The sequence below is a fragment of the Dromiciops gliroides genome, chromosome 2 (assembly GCF_019393635.1).
Source record: "Dromiciops gliroides isolate mDroGli1 chromosome 2, mDroGli1.pri, whole genome shotgun sequence".
Classification (NCBI taxonomy): Eukaryota; Metazoa; Chordata; class Mammalia; order Microbiotheria; family Microbiotheriidae; genus Dromiciops; species Dromiciops gliroides.
In genome coordinates, this window is record NC_057862.1 from 350,282,920 (window position 1) to 350,302,131 (window position 19,212).

At 39.6% G+C, this 19,212-nt stretch overlaps 1 protein-coding gene across 2 annotated transcripts in view; it reads left to right on the forward strand.

The window, feature by feature from the left end:
- The first annotated feature begins 6,580 nt into the window (after positions 1-6,580).
- SFXN1 (sideroflexin 1) overlaps positions 6,581-19,212 on the forward strand; it is a 42,051-nt gene continuing 29,419 nt past the window's right edge. The window contains exon 1 of one of the 2 annotated variants that reach the window (XM_043984163.1): positions 6,581-6,661. The gene's annotated coding sequence lies outside the window, so the exon portion shown is untranslated. Of the gene's footprint in view, positions 6,662-7,549; positions 7,687-19,212 lie in introns of those variants that run through there. The other variant, XM_043984162.1, reaches the window with a different exon arrangement.

Below are 19,212 nucleotides of genomic sequence, written 5' to 3' on the forward strand. Positions count from 1 at the left end.
CCCTCCTGACTACATTTTAATCTAGTTTTAGCTGCACTAGGGAGTTTTGCAGCTTGTGACACCTCTATACTGCCTCTCCTTTATAGTTTCTTGTTTACAACCACTGGCTGGTATTTCTATGAAATTCCAGGATGGATTAGCAGTTTCTCCCCTTATGCCTGCCCCCCCCAAACACACACACACACACACACACACACACACACACACACACAGAGTAGAATCATGTTTAATATCTATTAATGTAAAAGTCAGAAGGAAAGATCTATCCCTACCCCAAAGAGCTGAACAAATAAGTATGTATCAAATAGGTAAAATTAAACCTTCAGGGGCAGCTAGGTGGCACAGTAGATAGAGCACCAGCCCTGGAGTCAGGAGGACCTGAGTTCAAATCCAGCCCCAGACACTTGACACTTACTAGCTGTGTGACCCTGGGCAAGTCACTTAACCCCAATTGCCTCACCAAAAAAAAAAAAGAAGAAGAAGAAAAATAAACCTTCAGATTCCCTTTAAACCCTTTAAAAACATCTCTCCTCTGACAACCCTTCTTCTCCCCAAACTTTCTCTCAGACCTAAAGTTAATGTCTTGATTTGGGGCCTAGAATACTTACTGCTATTGCTTTCATAAAGGGCCTGAGGGCCTGAGGTATCCTGATTGTGTATGTCTCAGCAAGAACATTTCCATGTATAAATCAGGCTAGTATCTTCTTATGACCAGAGCAAAGCTAAGCCCAGAGCCCAGCTGGCAGCCAATTCAGATGGAGTTTACATAAAGGACTGCTATTTTAAATTGCTTTGGTACCAGAACAATGGGTCAAGCTGGAAGGAGAGAATCTGGAGAAAACTGAACAGGAATCTGCAAAGATAAAGGAAATGCTAGAAAACAGAATCAATGTAATGAATAGCTTTATAGGAACTAGAATTTGTTAGCCTCCCAAAGGGAAGTCTTCCTTCTCAGCAATCCCACAGGAGTGGTTCTTCTCCTGTAGCATAGAAATAAGAATTAATATTAATGATTTTGTTTATTATAATTATTATTCATCTCACTCTGACTTGTATGGAGGAGTAGAATAAACGATAACAAATATGCACATTAGCAGAAAAGGAGGTCAGCAGCATTAGGGTTTACAGATAGCCAGCCTATTGTCTTGGTAACCAAAAGTAAACAAACATTTAAAGAACAGGACAAAGGATTTCACTAAAATGGGTATATCCACTATGAAGAAGTTATTGAATGATGAATAAGAATAACAGAGTCTATCAAAGTATACTATGTTCCTTTTAAAGATCAGAAAACTGAGGATCAGAAAGAAGAAAAAATTTGTCTGTAATCACACTGCTAGTGTCTGATCCAGGAGAGGCCACCAGGTCAGTCAGCTTATATTTCTGTGGTGCTATTAGGTTGATTCTGTCAGCAAGCATTTATTTATTAAGTACTTAATATATGCCAGGCACTATGATATCAGAGTGATGTCATGATTTGTACTGAATTAGATTTAAATGAGGGAAGGCTGTGTAAGGTGTTAATATGAATATATGGATCACCTGGATTTGATGGAGGTGCCTTATTATCCAAGGGGAGTTTTATGAAACCCTGGATTAATAGGATTAATAGGAGCAAAATGTCCTTCAACTGAACTCCAAACCTAAACCCATATAGCTAGCAGATAAAAGACCTTACCTAGTGACTTCTTTTCCCTCAGGATAGTAAGTCCCTATCTTATGGTAACATCTGGGTGTCCTCATCCTTGCCAAACCCTTTTTTGGAATCCTATAGTCTTATTATGATGCTTCTGTATTTCCTGCATACTTGTAATAACTGAAATTGTTCAACTTCTTTTTGCTTCTGGGTTGATTTCTGTATCATACGATTGAAACTGACAACACCCTGTAATCAGTGGACTAAAACCATATATACCCTCAGAAATGGGGAGTCCTCTGAGCTTCTCTCTTAGGAGGGAAGTATCCACATGATCATGTTTTGTCAACTTTCTTCTTGGGACAATAAAATATTAAATTGATACTTATGTTTTTTCTGTTTGTCTCTGATTTGTTTTCGTAGGAGAAATTAAACATTATTTCTCTGATCTGTTTGGTTCATTGTAGGAGATATAAGACATAATTTCTTTGATCTGTTTATTAGTTTGTAGGAGAGATTAAACATTATTTCTCTGATTTGTTTGTAGGAGGCAGACAGATACAAAAGCTATATTTTAATATTTGACAAAGGTCATCAGTCTCACTCTCTCCTCCAAAGCCAACTGGATCCTGTGGCAAGATACAGATCAGAATGACTAGAGATGGCCCCAGATGTTTAAGGCAATTGGGCTTAAGTAACTTGCCCAGGGTCAACACAACTAGTAACTGTCTGAGTGAGATTAGAACTAAAGTCCTCTTGGGCGGCTAGGTGGTTTAGTGGATAAAGCACCAGCCCTGGATTCAGGAGGACCTGAGTTCAAATCCAGCCTCAGGCACTTGACACTTACTAGCTGTGTGACCTTGGGCAAGTCACTTAACCCTCATTGTCCCACCAAAAAAAAAAAAAAAGTACTAAAGTCCTCCCAACTTCAGGGCCAGTGCTCTATCCTCTGCACCACTTAGCTGCCCCAGGAGACAATGTGTCGATAACTAGGCACATACACGCTATATAGAGAAGATAGAAATCTCAGGTGGAAATCTGAGAAAGGAAAATATTAGCAGGTTGGGAGCCTGGGAAAGGTCTCCTACAGAACTGACATTTTATCTATCTTGGAGGAAGCCAGGGAAACCAAGAGAAGGTGAGACGGCAAAGAATTCTAGGCATGGGGGACAGTCAGTGCAAAAGAATGGAGATGGGAAATAGTTCAAAAGTTCAAGAGAATGTAAGTAGGCTAGTGTGGCTGAATCATAGCGTGTATGGAGGGGAGTCAATCAAGTATAAGAATCCCAAAGGACTCATGATAAAGCATGCTACCTGCCTCCAGAGAAAGAACTGATACTGTCTTAATACAGATTGACACATGCTGTTTTTCTTTCTTTCTTCCTTCCTTCCTTTCTTTTTCTTTCTTTCTTTCTTTCTTTCTTTCTTTCTTTCTTTCTTTCTTTCTTTCTTTCTTTCTTTCTTTCTTTCTTTCTTTCTTTCTTTCTTTCTTTCTCTCTCTCTCTCTCTCTCTCTCTCTCTCTCTCTCTCTCTCTCTCTTCCCTCTCTCCCTCCCTCCCTCCCTCCTTCCCTTCCTTCTTTCTGTCTTGCTTGCTTGCTTGTTTGCCATACAGAATGATTACTATGGAAATGTTTTACATGATTGCACATGCATAAACTATATCAGATTGCTTACCATCTTAGGCAGGGGAGAAGAGAGGAAATTTGAAACTCAAAACTTTTAAAAAATGTTTAAAAATGATTTGATATGGGGAAAATAAAATATTATAAAATAAAAAAGTATAAGAATACTGGAACGGTAGGAAGAGGTCAGGTTATAAAGAGTTTTAAATGCCAAATGATGGAATTTGTATTTGATCCTGGGGATAATAGGGAGCCACTGGAACTTACTGAACAATGGCTGGGTGGGTGGGGTCTGGTAACATGGTTAGAGCTACACTTTAAAAAAACATTCACTTTGGCAACTGAGTAGAGAATGATTTGGAGTGGAGATACTAGAGAAAGGGGGAACCAGCTAGAAGGTTACTGCAATATTCCAAGTGAAAGGTGATGAGGGCCTCAACTAGGCTGTGTGAATAGAGAGAAGGAGATCTTTACAAGAGAGTTGTATAGATAGAAATGACAACTTTTCGCGAAAAAATTGGGTATGTTGGATAAGTGAAAATGAGAAGTTGAGGATGCCACCAGATTGCAAGCCTGAGTAACTGGGAGGATGATGATACCCTCAAAAATAATAGGAATGTTGGGAAAATGGAATCATTTTGGTGAGGAGATATTAAGTCCTATGGTGGACATATTGAGTTTGAGTGCCTACAGGACATCTGTATCAAGATATCCAAAAAGTTGTTTTGGCCTAGTGCTCAGGAGATAGAATAGGGCTGAATAAATAGATGTGGGAATCATCAGTATATATAGATAATAAGTGAGTGCTTGGGAAAGGTTGAGATCATATAATAGAAAAGTATATAATGAAAATTGGAGCAGCTAGGTGGCACGGATAGATTTCTGGGCCTGAAATCAGGAAGACATCTTTCTGAGTTCAAATCTGACTTCAGACACTTCCTAGCTGTGACCCTGGGCAAGTCATTTACCACTGTTTACTTCAGTTTCCTCATCTGTAAAATGAGCTAGAGAAGGAAATGTGGCAAATCACCTCTGTAGCTTTGCCAAGAAAAGCCCAAATGGGATCACAGAATCAGTCACAAATGACAAATGACTGAACAACAATAGAATGAAAGAAAAAGAGGTACCAGAACAGAACCTTGGGCTTTGTCATACACATATAGTAGATGTAACATAGATGTAAAATCAGAAAAAGAACCTTAAGGAATAATTGGACAGATAGGAGGGGAAACAAGTTTATAAAGTAATTTCCTTCAAACAACCTTGTAAAGTAGGTAAATACTATTACCCCTATTTTATGCATAAGGAAGCAGGTCCAAAGTACCAAGGTAAGTTGCACACATTTGCATAGCTATAAGTTTCACAGCAAGAACAGATCTGACTCCAAGACCAGTGTCTTTTCTGCTACTGTACTACCAAAGAGCTATAGAACCTCTTATCATACCCTTAGCACTGTCTTCCTGTGCACAAAGTCAGAGCAGAGTCATGCCTCAATATCTGGGATGGAAAAGACTCAATGGTGGCTCTGCTATTCTTAAGCTGGTTTTAAAAAATTTCTGATAACTATATTTCAATAAAATTGATTTCCTTCATAATAATACATGTTTTATTTTGTGCTTTTAAAAGCTTTATTCTGAGAAGGGGTCCATAGCTTTGACCATGTAGGTCCATGACATACACCCAAAAAGGTTAAGGATTACTGCTCTAGATAGTGTTTCAATTTGCAGGAATTCTTAGGATCATGGGATTTAAGGTCCTGAAGGGACATTTGAGATCACCTTGACCAACTGCCTCATTTTACAGATGAAAACAAAACAAAATGAGGTGCATAATAGTGAAGCAATTCTCTCAAGGTCAAATTCGTAAGATCTAGCTCTGCCATAATTGGAGCCATCATGTCTTCCCTGGTATTCTTTTTTGGCAACTAGGCAGCAAGAAAAATAGCTCCAAATTTGGAATCAGAAGACTTGGGTTCAAATACTATCCCTGATACTTGGTGCCTCTGTGACCTTGGGAAAGTCTTTTAATCTTGGAGGTTTTAGGTACCTTATATGCAAAATGAACTAGGGGTCGAACTAGATGACCTTTAAGGTCTAGTTCAACTCAAAGACCCTGGTGGCACCTCCCAGCATGATTTTTATACATTTAGAAAAGTATATTCGGGTCTCAAAAGATGTTGTCTATTCCACCCTGACTTGTACTTCACTCTTTATAGTGGGAATTTTTAAAAATTGTGTTTGGCTTATAGTATGAAATAAATAGTAGTTGTTTTTTTGTTTTGTTTTGTTGTTTGATGTTCGTTTTTGTTTTTAAATACAAAAAGCTGGCTGGATTTAATAATGGCTCTGTAACTCAGGGTGGGAAACACCTCTATTTTAACAGTCAGCAAGATCTTATCTCAGATCAGTAACTTGTTATTTTTTTCAGAAATGCCCTTTCTTCTATGCTGACCTAAGCTTTAGATTTTTTTTTTAATCAAAAATTATTTAAGTTCTATATTCAAACACAAGTACTTGCCTCATTTGTTAGAACAAGGCTAGCTAGTACTGGCTTGCCTGTTCCTGTTAAATGGAAAGATGAAAAATCAGATAAGATGTTTATGAAAACAGTGAGTGAAATTCCACAAACAAAAAAGAATGCCATTAGAAACTGTATACAATGTTTAACATGATTGTAAATGTATAACCTATATCAGATTGCTTGCTGTCTTCAGGAAGGGGGGAGGGAAGAGAAGGAGGGAGAAGAATTTGGAACTCAAAATCTTCCAAAAATGAATGTTGAAAATTATCTTTACATGTAATGGGGCAGGGGGATTAAATTAAATTAAAAAAAAAGAAACTATATACAATGATGCCTCACATATCTATAGCCTTAAAGTTAACAAAAAGGCTTCCTCACAACTCTTTAAGTTTGGTAATGAAAATATTATCATCCCTAGAGCTCTTAGTAGGGCAGGGTGATAAGGACTCTGATGCAGAATAGAGATGCTCAAATACAGGGAGAAAAAATGTCCCTCAGTAGGGAAATAGGTGATACAGTGGGTAGAGTGTTAGGCCCTGAGGTCTTCCTGAGTTCAAATCTGACCTGACACTTACTACCTGTGTTTGACCCTAGGCAAGTCATTTACCCGTTTGCCTCAGTTTCCTCATCTGTAAAATGAACTTGAGAAGGAAATGGCAAACCACTACATTCTCTTTGCTAGAAAAATCCCAAATGGGATCAGAAAGAGTCAGACACTACTGAGGTCTCAACAACAACAAAGGGAAATTGAAATAGCTAAGGATGAGGCTTGTATCCCTTTAAGATCAGGTGTTGGTAAAGTGTGGAGCTGTGATTAGGGGAAGCTGATAGTCTTGGAAGGAGAGATATTAAATTGTCTCATGAGATTTCTTGGACAGAGAGGTAAGGAAGAAGTCATAATTCAGGGGACTGACTAGTTGAAAAGTGGGGAGGAACAGCTGACACGAACAGAGACCTAGACCGTGACCCAGGGAGATGCTCCTTCTCCCCACCCCATCCCTTCCAGGGTTTTTTTTTTTACTGGGTATAGCAGTGTGTCTCACGCCCTGGACAGACGGCATTTGTGTTTCTGGGCTATCTTGTATTAGTAATGCACAGCCCACAATTAGACCTGGTTTGCAGGGGCGGGGGGAGGGGGGGAGGGGGGAAGGTTGTTGTAACCGCGCGCGGAGATGACTCAGGATCTCTCTGGGGGATGGGGGAGGGACTTTTCTTCCCCTGTTAATTTTGTATCTTCCCTCCTCAAACTTTCCTTTTGAGCTTGGACATGAGGACCAAATTGAAAATGTGGGTATCCAATTTTGCTGGAAAGAGTAGGGGAATCTTTAGGGCTCCAGCACTTTCTGGGAATGTGTCAAACCAAGAAGTATCTATTAAGTCCCTAGTATGCAGGCACTCTTCTAAGAGACGGCCAGGCTTACCTGGGGAGAGAGAAATGCTTTCCCACGCCTTAGGGAGTTCTAGCGTGGATGATCTGAGTTTCTTCTAGATCTAAATCATCTAAGGTCCTCAGATATCCGCATTCAATCACAATACGAAGCGAGGACTCCATTCCACCTTACTACACTCCTGGTAATGGAAGGAGGGCTGGATTTGAACTCAAATTCTCCTGGGCTCAAATCCCAGTCCTTTGGTTACCACCTAAGTGACCCTGAACACATTACTTAACCTTTTTTGGTCCTGGGTTCCCTCCCACTATAAAAAGGGCTGTGGTTGGCCTGGATGCCCTCCAGCGGACAGGGGGGTGGCTTTGCGCTGTGGCACGGGCGTGGGCTAAGCTAGAGCGCGCAGGCGCGAGCGGGCGGAGGGGCTGACTAGCGGGCGCTAGGCCGTGGGGCTGGCGGGAGCTTCTCTTCCGGGAGCAGCGGAGTCGCTGGAAGAAGCTGCGGTCCCCACTGAAGTTAGCGGTGAGTGCGCCCTGAGCCGAGTCGGACAGAGCCAGGGAGGACAGGCAGGAGGGAGGCACCAGGGGCCTGGGGCATTCTGTGGCCAGCCAGAGGTCCGGGGCGGGGGCGTCCCCCTTCACCACTGCACTCTCTGCTGTCTTTGATAGACCCCACGGGTGGCCCCTGGACCTAGCGTATGGCGGGAGGGGACAGCTCCATCTGGAGAGCCCGCCCTTCTGCCGGGAGACCGAGGTCACCGCCCTCCCCTTCCCGGCTCCCACTAATACCCTGCTGGATTCTAGGGAGTCGGAATAGCAGGACGAAGCCTGGATCCAGATGGGTATCCAAGATGGCGGCCGCCCCGGGGTCCCCCGCACGGTCGCCGGGAGGGGACAGCGCGAAGCGTTGCTAGGTGATGGACCCCGGGGAAAGCCCCCTGGGATCCCGAACTCCAGAGCCCCACACCTTCCATTTGCAGTTGAAACTGAGGTCTGGAGAAGCTATGTGATTTCACTTCGACCAACATTTATCAAGTGTCCAATATATGACACGCAAAGGCGACCTGTTATAAGGGACAGAATTCGGGTCGGAGCCCAGGTCGCCCGTCCTCTTTCCAGGCGGAGGTTTAACACTCGAGCGATGTGACCCAGTGTTCCTAAATACCTCTCTGAACCCAAGTTTTTCAATAAAGTGGGAGTATTGCTATTTGCACTACCGATCTCTCCTGATTGTTGTGGGAAAGCACTTTTTAAGCCTTATTGCATTATATAAAAGTCAGCTGATCATTTATCTTGCTTAGAATTCATTTAGTGGAAATTTATGTACTGTCTATTTTGTGCTTGGAGCAGAAGCTGTAAACTGGGAATTGGTGTTTTAATATTTTGACAAGTGTATTTCAGCATAATTGTTTTCTTTTGTAATCCTATGCATTTTATGAATTTTAAAAAATATTCTAAGAGAGACAAACAGAATTTTTTAAAAAGTGTAAATCCTCTGCCATAAAGGAACTTAAGACTCAGAAATCTTAAAATATTAGAACTGGAAGGCACAACTACCTCATTTTAAAGGTAACTGAAGGGGGGGCAGCTAGGTGGAGCAGTGGATAGAGCACCAGTCCTGGAGTCAGGAGGACCTGAGTTCAAATCCGGCCTCAGACACTTGACACTTACTAGCTGTTTGACCCTGGGCAAGTCACTTAACCCCCATTGCCCCCCCCCCAAAGTAACTGAAGTCCAGAGAGACTTGGTCAAAGTTACACAGTAGGTTTGTTGAAGAGCCAAAAATAGAAATTCAGGTCTCCTGATAAAAGACCACTGTACCTCACTTGCTCTGCTAAGTAGCTAGCTAGATAAGCCAGCACAAATTATTTCATCTCCCTGGACCTCAGTTTCTCTAGAAATAAAATGAGGACTGGAATATCTTATCCCTTGGACCCCTTCCTGCTCTCACATTCTATAATTCAAGAATTATATTGTGTACTGTGCTTGAAAGTTGAAGGCCTTATAAAGCCAATGTAGGTCAATAAAAGGTAGGAAGTTTTAGAACATCCTTTATCTATGTTACCCTTGAAAGAGATATCTCTGTTGTGAAAAGCAGGTGTTGAAATGTGTCAGCTTGGATCTCTTACCTTAAACCTTACAAAGAATTAGATGATCTCTGTGGTCCCTTTTAGCCCTAAAATCCTTTGATCCTAAATTAGTCTTGTGGAAGTTGTAGATTACTAGAATTTTTGTTTCTGGGAGGCCCTAATTAGTTTCAGGAAGAATTCACTTACTGTAAAGTCTAATGCCTCCGGTTATAAGATTATATCTTTGTTCTTGTAGTCAAATGTCAATAAATAGTGACCTAATTTTGAATAAAATCAGCTTCATCCCTGATTTTTTTTTTGGGGGGGGGTGAGGCAATTGGGGTTAAGTGACTTGCCCAGGGTCACAAGGCTAATAAGTGTCAAATGTCTGAGGCCAGATTTGAACTCAGGTCCTCCTGAATCCAGGGCCGGTGCTCTATCCACTGCACCACCTAGCTCCCCCCCTGGATTTTTAATGTAGCAGTAAACAGTAATCATTTTTTTAAAGTGGAGAAGTTTTACTGACCATCTAGGTTATTATTAATTCATGAGTTGGAATGTGTTAAACCTTCTCCTATAAAGTATAAGTGGCAAATGAGTTATTTTCAAGTCCTTTTCAGCTCTACCTTTTATAATTTTTCAGTAGTACTACTGTTAAATATCTACAGTAAGGAGTATTAGTATTGGCATAACAGTAACAACATATTGCAGAAATATTGAAACAAAAGTAACTTTTTAAAAAATCTACAAAACATTGATACTATAGAACAATAAAATGGCCTGCATCACCTGACACAAAGTAACAGAATGCATAGATATAAGGTCTACATACAATGAGTTTAAATGTTACAAATTCCTTTTCTCCAAAGAGATCATGGTGTACAGCATTTCAAACTGAGTCATTTTTTCCTTCCATGCTATTTTGCTCCTTTTTGTTGTGGTTTCAGTTAAATCCCACATTTATTAAATTCCTAGTATGTGTAAGTCACAATGCTAGACCCCTCATAACCCAAAGGAAGGCAGATATGACAGTCCCAGCTTTCAGAGAGCTCAAAATCTTATAGACAGGTATGAAAGGCATGTATACAAATAAGTATAATACTAATGAAAATAAGGGAAAAGCAAAGGAATAATCCAGGCAAACTTTTATGAGAGATTTGAAGAAGGTGAGAACATTCCCCTGAGGAAGGAAGAGGATGACAAAAGTCTTTGTGGAAGAAGAAAGGGGAAGGACTTCATCAAAAATATGTTCTAGGCTTGGGAGATGGCATGAGCAAAGGGATGAAGTCTGGTGAAGGGAGGGAGACAGAACTGCAGAATTTGTCAAGTATTTAAAGTACTGAGTGGAATACTTCAGAGAGGTAATAGTGGGATGGTGGATAGAGTTTCCCATAGAGTCAGGAAGAACTAGATTCAAATCCATCCTTTTTTTACATGCTGGTTATGCAGTTCTGGTCAAGTCACTTCACATTGTGGTCCCATATACAATTTTAAAACTACAGACTGTCGAGCACCTTCATTGGTAGACAGAGTTTTTATCTCACCCGGTGACTCCCTCCACCAATGAAATAATGGCTTTTAACCCCCTCACCCTCCTCTCCTGATGCAGAACCTAAGAGCCTTGTGAGCAAGGACTGTCTCACTTGGTATTTTTGTTCTCAGTGCCTAACATGTAGTAGGAGCTTGAGTTTACAGTAAGATAAAGCTGGATGATCATTGTTAGTGATGCAAAGGAAGAAGTAAAGAAAGAATATGCAAAAGGGAGGAATATAGGTTATAAAACCAGTAGCTACTATAGTCTAAAACAAGATTTCTTAAACTGTGGGTAACTGAATGTGGGGGTCACAAAATTTTGGTAACAGTAAAAGGTATATACCTATATACTGGGGATTGTGTAAAAATTTCTCTGGAAAAAAGGGGTCACAAGTGAAAAAAGTGAAAAAAGCCTTATTCTAGAAGACCAAAGCACTTTTGTTTTCTCAAACACCAGTTCCTCATATTATTCAGCTCCCATCACCTATTCCTTGTCTCTTCTTTAGAAATGGTTATACACCTGATCTTCCCATCACCCCCCTAAATGTCCTGTTTTCTTTTATTTTCTTCTTAACATTCTTTTCTTTTTAAATTTTGAGTTGGAGATTCTCTCTCTCCCACCCCTCCATCACCTACTGAAAAGGCAGATAGATAATATATCAATTATACAACTGAAATAATGCAAAACATATTTTCATATTAGGTATAATGGAAAAAAGCGAAAAGATAAAACTGAGAAAATTATATTTCAATTGGCACTTAGAGTTTTTCAGTTCTCTGGTTCATCATGAGTCCTTTGGAATTGTCTTGGATCATTGTGTTGATCAGAGTAGCCACATCTTTCTTTTTTTGGGGTGGGGGGGGATGGGAGCAATGAGGGTTAAGTGACTTCCCCAGGGTCACACAGCTAGTGTCAAGTGTCTGAGGCTGGATTTGAACTCAGGTCCTCCTGAATCCAGGGCCAGTGCTTTATCCACTATGCCACCTAGCTTCCCCAGCCAAGTCTTTCACAGTTGTTTAGCATTACAATGTACAATGGTTCTGCTCTCTTCACTTTGCATCAGTTCATATAGGTCTTGTAATGTTGTTGAGTTGTTTGTTTTTTCTGAAACCATGCCCCCATCAGTTCTTATAGCACAATAGTACTCCATCACAATCATATGCCACAATTTGTTCAGCCATTCCCCAATTGATGAGCATCTGTTTGATTTCTAATTCTTTGATGCCAAAAAGAAAGAGCTCCTATAAATATAAATATGTATACACATATGTACATATATACATATTCACGTGTGTGTGTGTATGTATACTTTTCCTTTTTTCTCTGATCTCTTTGGGGTATGGATCTAGTAGTGGGATTGCTGAGTCAAAGGAGCATAGTCTAGATATTTCTCCAGAATGGTTAGTCCAGTTCAGTACTCCACCAACAGTTCATTAATGTAACTATTTTCCTTCATACCCTCTAGCCTTTGACATTTTTAATAGGTATAAGGTGGTATCTCCTGTTTTGGCTTAACTTTTTGCCTTTCCAACCCTTTAGTTGACGACTGTTTTAACATTATACTGTCTTCTACTCTTGAACTCCTGACTTCTCTTTCCTATCTCTTCCTTCTCCCCACCCCCACCCCAGCTTTCCAAACCCAATCTTGGATAAATCCTACCATCTCCCTCTCTCATTCTATGATATTGAATAGAATAGGTACAATTACCTAGCCTTAATCACTGAATAGGCATTGGCTTAGGTCTGGGAAAGACCTTTGTTCTTTTTTTTTTTTTTTTAGTGAGGCAATTGGGGTTAAGTGACTTGCCCAGGGTCACACAGCTAGTAAGTGTCAAGTGTCTGAGGCTGGATTTGAACTCAGATCCTCCTGAATCCAGGGCCTGTGCTCTATCCACTGCACCACCTAGCCTCCCCTGGTCATCTCCAGTCTTTCTTATCTGTATCTTGCTACTGAATAGAGCTTATTTAATTTCGTCTGTAGCCTCTTTACAAGGCTGTTCTTTTCTGCCTCCCAAAGTTGTTCTTAGTACTATTCTCCACTGTGGTTATTTTACTCTCCAGAGACCACCCACCTCTCTGATCCTTCCAAATAAGGGCCCCTCATTATAACCCTCTTCTGTTCATCTTCTAACTAATTGACATAATTCCTTACTCTCCCTTTTAATTTGTTCTCTGAAGAGGGAATTATGTCTACCCCTCTACTTGTACATTAGATTCTTTTCCCTCCTGTCTTTTCCACAGATAGTCCTATCATAATAACACCTCTAATTTTCAGTCTATCCTGATCGACTAGTTCTTCCATGCTGCCTACAAGTGGGCCTAAGTATCCCCTACCATACCCTCAAATCCTCAGTAGACCCTGTAATCCTTGAATACAGTCAAGCTTTATTTCTCCTTCCCTTTTCATCCAAACTTCTTGAAAAAAGTTACTTCAATCACGTTAACCTGGAAATTAAGGAAACAATCAATATAGGAGAAAATAAGGTCTTTAATCTTGGCAGAGGAACTATAGCTCTTGGTATTGCACAGCTGGGGGGGGGGGGGATAAGTTGCTTGGGGGAAGGTCCATAAGTCCATCAAGAGTCTGGAAATGGCAAAGACAGTCCGCCCCAGGCAATTCATCTGCCTGGGTAGGGGGACTGGGTGAGGGAATCAGTCAGTTCTCAGTAAATTTGTAGTTCTCAATCATAACCTCTGCTTCCTCTCCTTTCACTTTCTTCTAGACCCTCCACAGTAGGGCTTTTGACCTTGTCATTCAACAGAAACTGCTTTTTCCAAAGTCACCAAAGATCTCTCTTTTTTTTTTAAACCAAAGATCTCTTCATTACCAAACCTGATGCCCTCATCTCTTCTTAATATGTAAAGTTTCACACTGTCTATCATCCTCTGTGAATATTCTTTACTCTCTGGGTTTTCATGGCATGACTTTTTCATGGTTTTCCTATCAGACTGATCTCCTTTGTTGGATCATCCTCCCCCAGTAAATCCTCTAACTGTGGACCTTGTTACAGTCTCTGCAATTTCTGTCTTATGAATCTCATCCATTCCAATGGACTTATTTATCCTCTATGCTGATGGTTATCATAGCTATCTATCCAGTCCTAATCTCTCTTTAGATCCAAATCACCAAATACCCAGGAGATATTTTGAAATAGATGTCAAGAACACCTAAAATTCAACATGTCCAAAAGTCATTGTATTAATTTTTTCCTTTAAAACTGCTCCTCTTTTGAATTTCCCTGTTTTTGTCAAGGGCAGCACTACCATCCTTCCAGTGACCTGTATTAATACTGTGCTGTCATTTTCAATTTCTCATTTTCACTCCCCCCACATTTCTACCAAGTTACCAGATTTCAGTATTCCTACCTCTGCTTTTGTCTTTGGATCCCCAGATCCCAGAAGACAGATGCTTAATAAATAATTGTTGATTAGTTTATTTGACTCTGAGTTTTTGAGCCAGGGTGATTAGAAATAGTCTCATAAAAATAGAAAAGTTAGAGGATTATGGTGAGGAATTTAGATCACAACATCTCAGCTTTAAAGTGCCATCAGGACCTTGAAATCATGGAGATGGGAGAAAATTGAAAATAAGGGACTGGAATTCTAAGGAGAGAAGTGGGTTTGAGGGTATGTTGAGAGCTAGAAATCTCTCTGGAAGCATTCCTTTTTTTTTTCTTTCTTTCTTTTTTTTTTTTTTTTTTGATGAGGCAATTGGGGTTAAGTGACTTGCCTACAGTCACACAGCTAGTAAGTGTTGTATCTGAGGTCATCTTTGAACTCAGGTCCTCCTGACTCCAGGGCCAGTGCTCTACCCACTGAGCCACCTAGCTGCCCCTGGAAGCATTCTTTTAAGATGAAAAATGTATGCAATTTTAATATGGAAAAGTTATAATTTGAGACCTCACTGAAATTCATTTTGCTCTTTTGCTGTTAGGTACAGAGCCCATTTAATTTTCTCCCTAAAATGTATACTTCTATCCTCATGTGAATACGATAAGCCCTTTAGTCATCTTTTATATTATGACATTCCATCTAACTGATGGTAGATTTGCCTATTCATGAAAGGAGTCAAATGAAGTCTGGAATCTTAGAGCTGAAAGGGACGTAAGAGGTCACCTATTCCTTCATTTCCTTCATTCCTTCATTTTTCAGAGGTGGAAGCTGGGGGCCCATGGAGGAAAAGCAAATTACTCAAGGTCACACAGTTATTTAATGATGGACTACATATGTTTCTCTTACTTATGATAGTAAAAAAATAAGTTTAAAATTGAAACAAGTGTATGAGTTTGATGAGTCTGTAAGTTTAGAGAATGTTTTCCAAATTCTAATAAAGTTTTTGAGGTAGCATGGCATAGCAAATAGGGAACTGATTTCAGAATCAGGAAGACCTGAGTTTAAGAGACTCTTTGATAAATTGGCTATTTGACCCTGGATAAATCACTTAACTCCTAGGAAACTCTCTAAGACTGTGTTGCAGAGAAAATGCCAGTCTGCTCAGGGAGAGGAATTCTTAATGGGGAGCTCCTTATACTGAGGAAAGCATAGAACTAGCTTTTTTTAAGTTACATTTTATTTAAGATATCTTTTCTTACGTCTTAACACAAAATGGAGCATTTTACAAAGATATAATTTTCAATGAAACTTAACAGTAAAATATGTTAATTTTTGCCATAATTACATTGTGTCTTCATTGAGAAAAAACCCTTTTAGTTGGCATTATTAAAAATCTGAAATGTCTGTTTACCTATTTCACAGACTCAAAGAATGTTAGAACTGGAATGGACCTTAAAGATCATCTGGTCCAACTCCCTCACTTTACAGATGAGGAAACTGAGGCCCAGAGAAGTGAAGGGACTTGCCCAAGGTCACAGAGCTAGTAAGTGGCAGAATTCTAAGTCCACTGTTCTTTCCCCACTACCACGCTTACTCCTCATTATGCCATCCCTCTACTCCAAAAGGCCCTAACAAGGATTGTTATATTCCTTCATCTTAGGCTTTAAAACAAATTACTACCTTTACCTCTTCGGGCTTTATAAACTTAAATGAAAGTTCAGCATAATTCAGCGAACCAGTGGGCAGTAAAAGGACCAAGTTAAAGATTTTCTTAGGCTTTTCGTACACAAGTCCTTTATGAAGGGCACTAAACATTAACCTGATCTACAACATATTAAATTGGAAGGCATTTTAGAAACTCGAGTATAGAATATTTTAGGGACCATAGAACATAGAATGTTAGAATTTAAAGAGACTTTAGGAAATAGAATTTAGAACATAGATACTTCAGAAGCAATCTTAATCTAGCCCCTTCATTCTACAGAAGGATTTTCCACAGAGAGGGGAAAGAGACTTTTTCAGGGTCAAATGTTGGTCTTTGACATTTCTAGGAATTGAAACCCAAGTTATTCTGACTAAATGTAGTGTTCTTTCCATTATACCATTTAAAGTTGGATTTGTAGCTTATGAATGACTTATTCTCTTTCTTAGAATTGGAATGTTTTTAAGGCTCCAATAAAAAAATTATCATGGGGTGGCTAGGTGGCACAGTGAATAAAGCACCAGCCCTGGATTCAGGAGTACCTGAGTTCAAATCCAGCCTTAGACACTTGACACTTACTAGCTGTGTGACCCTGGGCAAGTTACTTAACCCCCATTGCCCTGCCAAAAAAAAAAATTATCATAATTTAACTCAGTCTTTGAGGTTCATAAAATGGAAGCCTTTTGAACTTCAGTCAATTAACAAGCATTTATTAATTGCCTAGTATATGTGAAGTAGTGTGTGAGATGCTTGGGATACAAAAACAAAGGGAAACAGTCCCTGTCCTCAAGGAGCCCTCATCCTCAGTAATGAACACTTCTTGAGTAGAATTTAGGACCTTCCAGGATCACTCCTTTTTTTTTTATTGGGCTTGGATCAATATCTATTTTTTTATCTCTCCTCTCCCTCCTTCCCCTTCCCCTCCCTGAGGTGGTAAGCAATCAGATATAGGTGTAATTATGTAAAACATTACCATATTAGTAATTTTGTGTAAAAAAAATTGAATAAAAGGAAAAAAAGAAAGTGAAAACTAACATGCTTCAGTCTATGTTCGATCAATATCAGTTCTTTCTTTGGAGGTGGATAGTATCCTTCATCATTAGTTCTTTGGGATTGTCTTGGATCATTGTATTGCTGAGAGTAGTTAAGTCATTCACATACAAGTCTTTCCAGGTCTTTCTGAAACCATCCTGCTTGTCATTTCTTATAGCATAATAATATTTCATCACCATCATATACCACCACTTGTTCAGCCATTCCCTAATTGATGGATTTGAACTCAGGTCCTCCTGAATCCAGGGCTGGTGCTTTATCCACTGCAACACCTAGCTGGCCCCCTAGCAGTGGTATTGCTGAATCAAAGTATATGCATATTTTGATAGTCCTTTGGGCATAGTTCCAAATTGCTCTCCGGAATGGTTGGATCCATTCTAGGACCATTCCTAGATACTATTAGTATTGATCTTGTGTGAGAAACAGTGTTTTAAAGATTCTTTGAGACACATAGCTTGGGATGTTGAAGAAAGGAAAAATGCTTTATTATTACATCTTCGAGAAAATGGGCCTTGGCCCCTAGTGGGTGGAGCAACATGCAGGCTCACAGGCCACTTTGGCATTCTAACTCCCAGGGTGAAGGTGCTGGCATGCCCGTAGACACCCCCCACCCCTTTCATTCAACTTTTCTATGAGAAATTAATCCCCATCACCTGTGGACATCAGTCTCTCAAGTACCTCTTTCTTTTCCTCCAGATGAATCTAAATTTATCCCAGACATTCACTTGGGATTGTCCCCAAAGGATTTCAATCACCCTGAGAGGAGCCCATCCTTTTCTTCACATCTTATATACTAGCTTTTACTCCTGTTTCTAGCTTCAGCCTGGGGTTCTTTATTTTATATTCTGTGAGGAGGGAAAAGTTAAATCTAAGTAGAGGGGGAAATTTGTAACCTGGGTATACTCCCCCATTTGTAAAGGAACATTGTCTTGCCTGAATGGGCACTGAATAGGTCATTAATATGCTGTTGTTTTTGTTGTTAATGTTAGAGTTGGAAAGGGATGTTAAAACAGAATGTCAGTGCTGGAAAGGATCTTAGAAACTATGTAGTGCAAAAATTCTATATGTGTCATGTAGAATGATGCTGCTCCTAACCCAGTGTTTTGCAAAGGGTTTCCCACATAATAGTTGTTAAGTGAATGAATGATTTTTGAATGGGCATGAATAAATGGAATGTGATGTTTTGTCTTAAAATCCTAATTTATACTAGGTCTACACAAAATATAAAAACATTACTTTGGTTAGTCTCCTTGTTTCAAAAGAGTTAAGTAAATAGAAATCTTACATACCTATTTGAATTGTAGATTTCAAATGAATGAAGTCTGATATATCAACTTTTAGATCCATTGAAATAATGAATATAAAGTTATATTACAGAGCATTAGAAATCAAATATCTGATGCTAATAAGACATAAGTTAATTATCCATTGCTTTGGTAGTATTAAAAATATTTTCTTTGCCTTTTTAAGCAAAACCCTTACTTTATGCCGGTTTGTTCAGTGATGGTTCTGCATATGCCTTATCTTTAGGATATTTTCCCAACTAGGGATGAACTTGATAATTTAAATTTGTTAAGCTATACCCTAGACTCCTACACCACACCTTTGGCTAATTTTGCCTTGAATTATTTAGTAAAATTTGTTCTTATTTTCATTTTTATTTGTTATTTAGTGCTTGGGTGGGGGGAACCTACATGAAAAATACTGCCTGGGGGGATTGAATGAGCCTTACACTCATCAGAATTGGCTCAAAGAGGGAATAACATACACACTCAAGTGGGTATAGTAAGTATCTTTCCCTGTGGGAAAGTGGGAAGGGAAGGAGATGAGGGGGGTGGGGTGAATGAAAGGAAGGCAGATTGGAGGTGGGACAATCAGAAACAAAACACTTTTGAGGAGGGATAGAGTAAAAGAAGATAAAAATGGAGTGAATATCATGAGGAGTGAATAGGATGGAGGGAAACACTGCAACAGTAACTGAGGAAAAAGTTTGAAGCAGAAGCAAGAACAATGTAAGATGAGGAGGATGATGGTGCTAGTGATGGTGATGGTACTTTGCTAGGCTTTTGTGAAGAAAATTCTTTGTCAGGTATAAGGTACTATATAGATGTTGGTTATTATTGTTGTTGCAATAATCAACCTCATGAGTGTTTTGTAAGGAAATCTCCCTTTAAAGTACTATATAAATGTAGTTCACTATTTAAAAAAAAAAAAGATGAACAGGATGCTATCAGAAAAACCTGGAAAGACTTACATGAGCTGAAGCAAAGTAAAATGTACTATATACAAAATAACAGCAATATTATAGGATGATCTGCTGCGAATAACTATTTTCAGCAGTGCAGTGATCCAAGACAA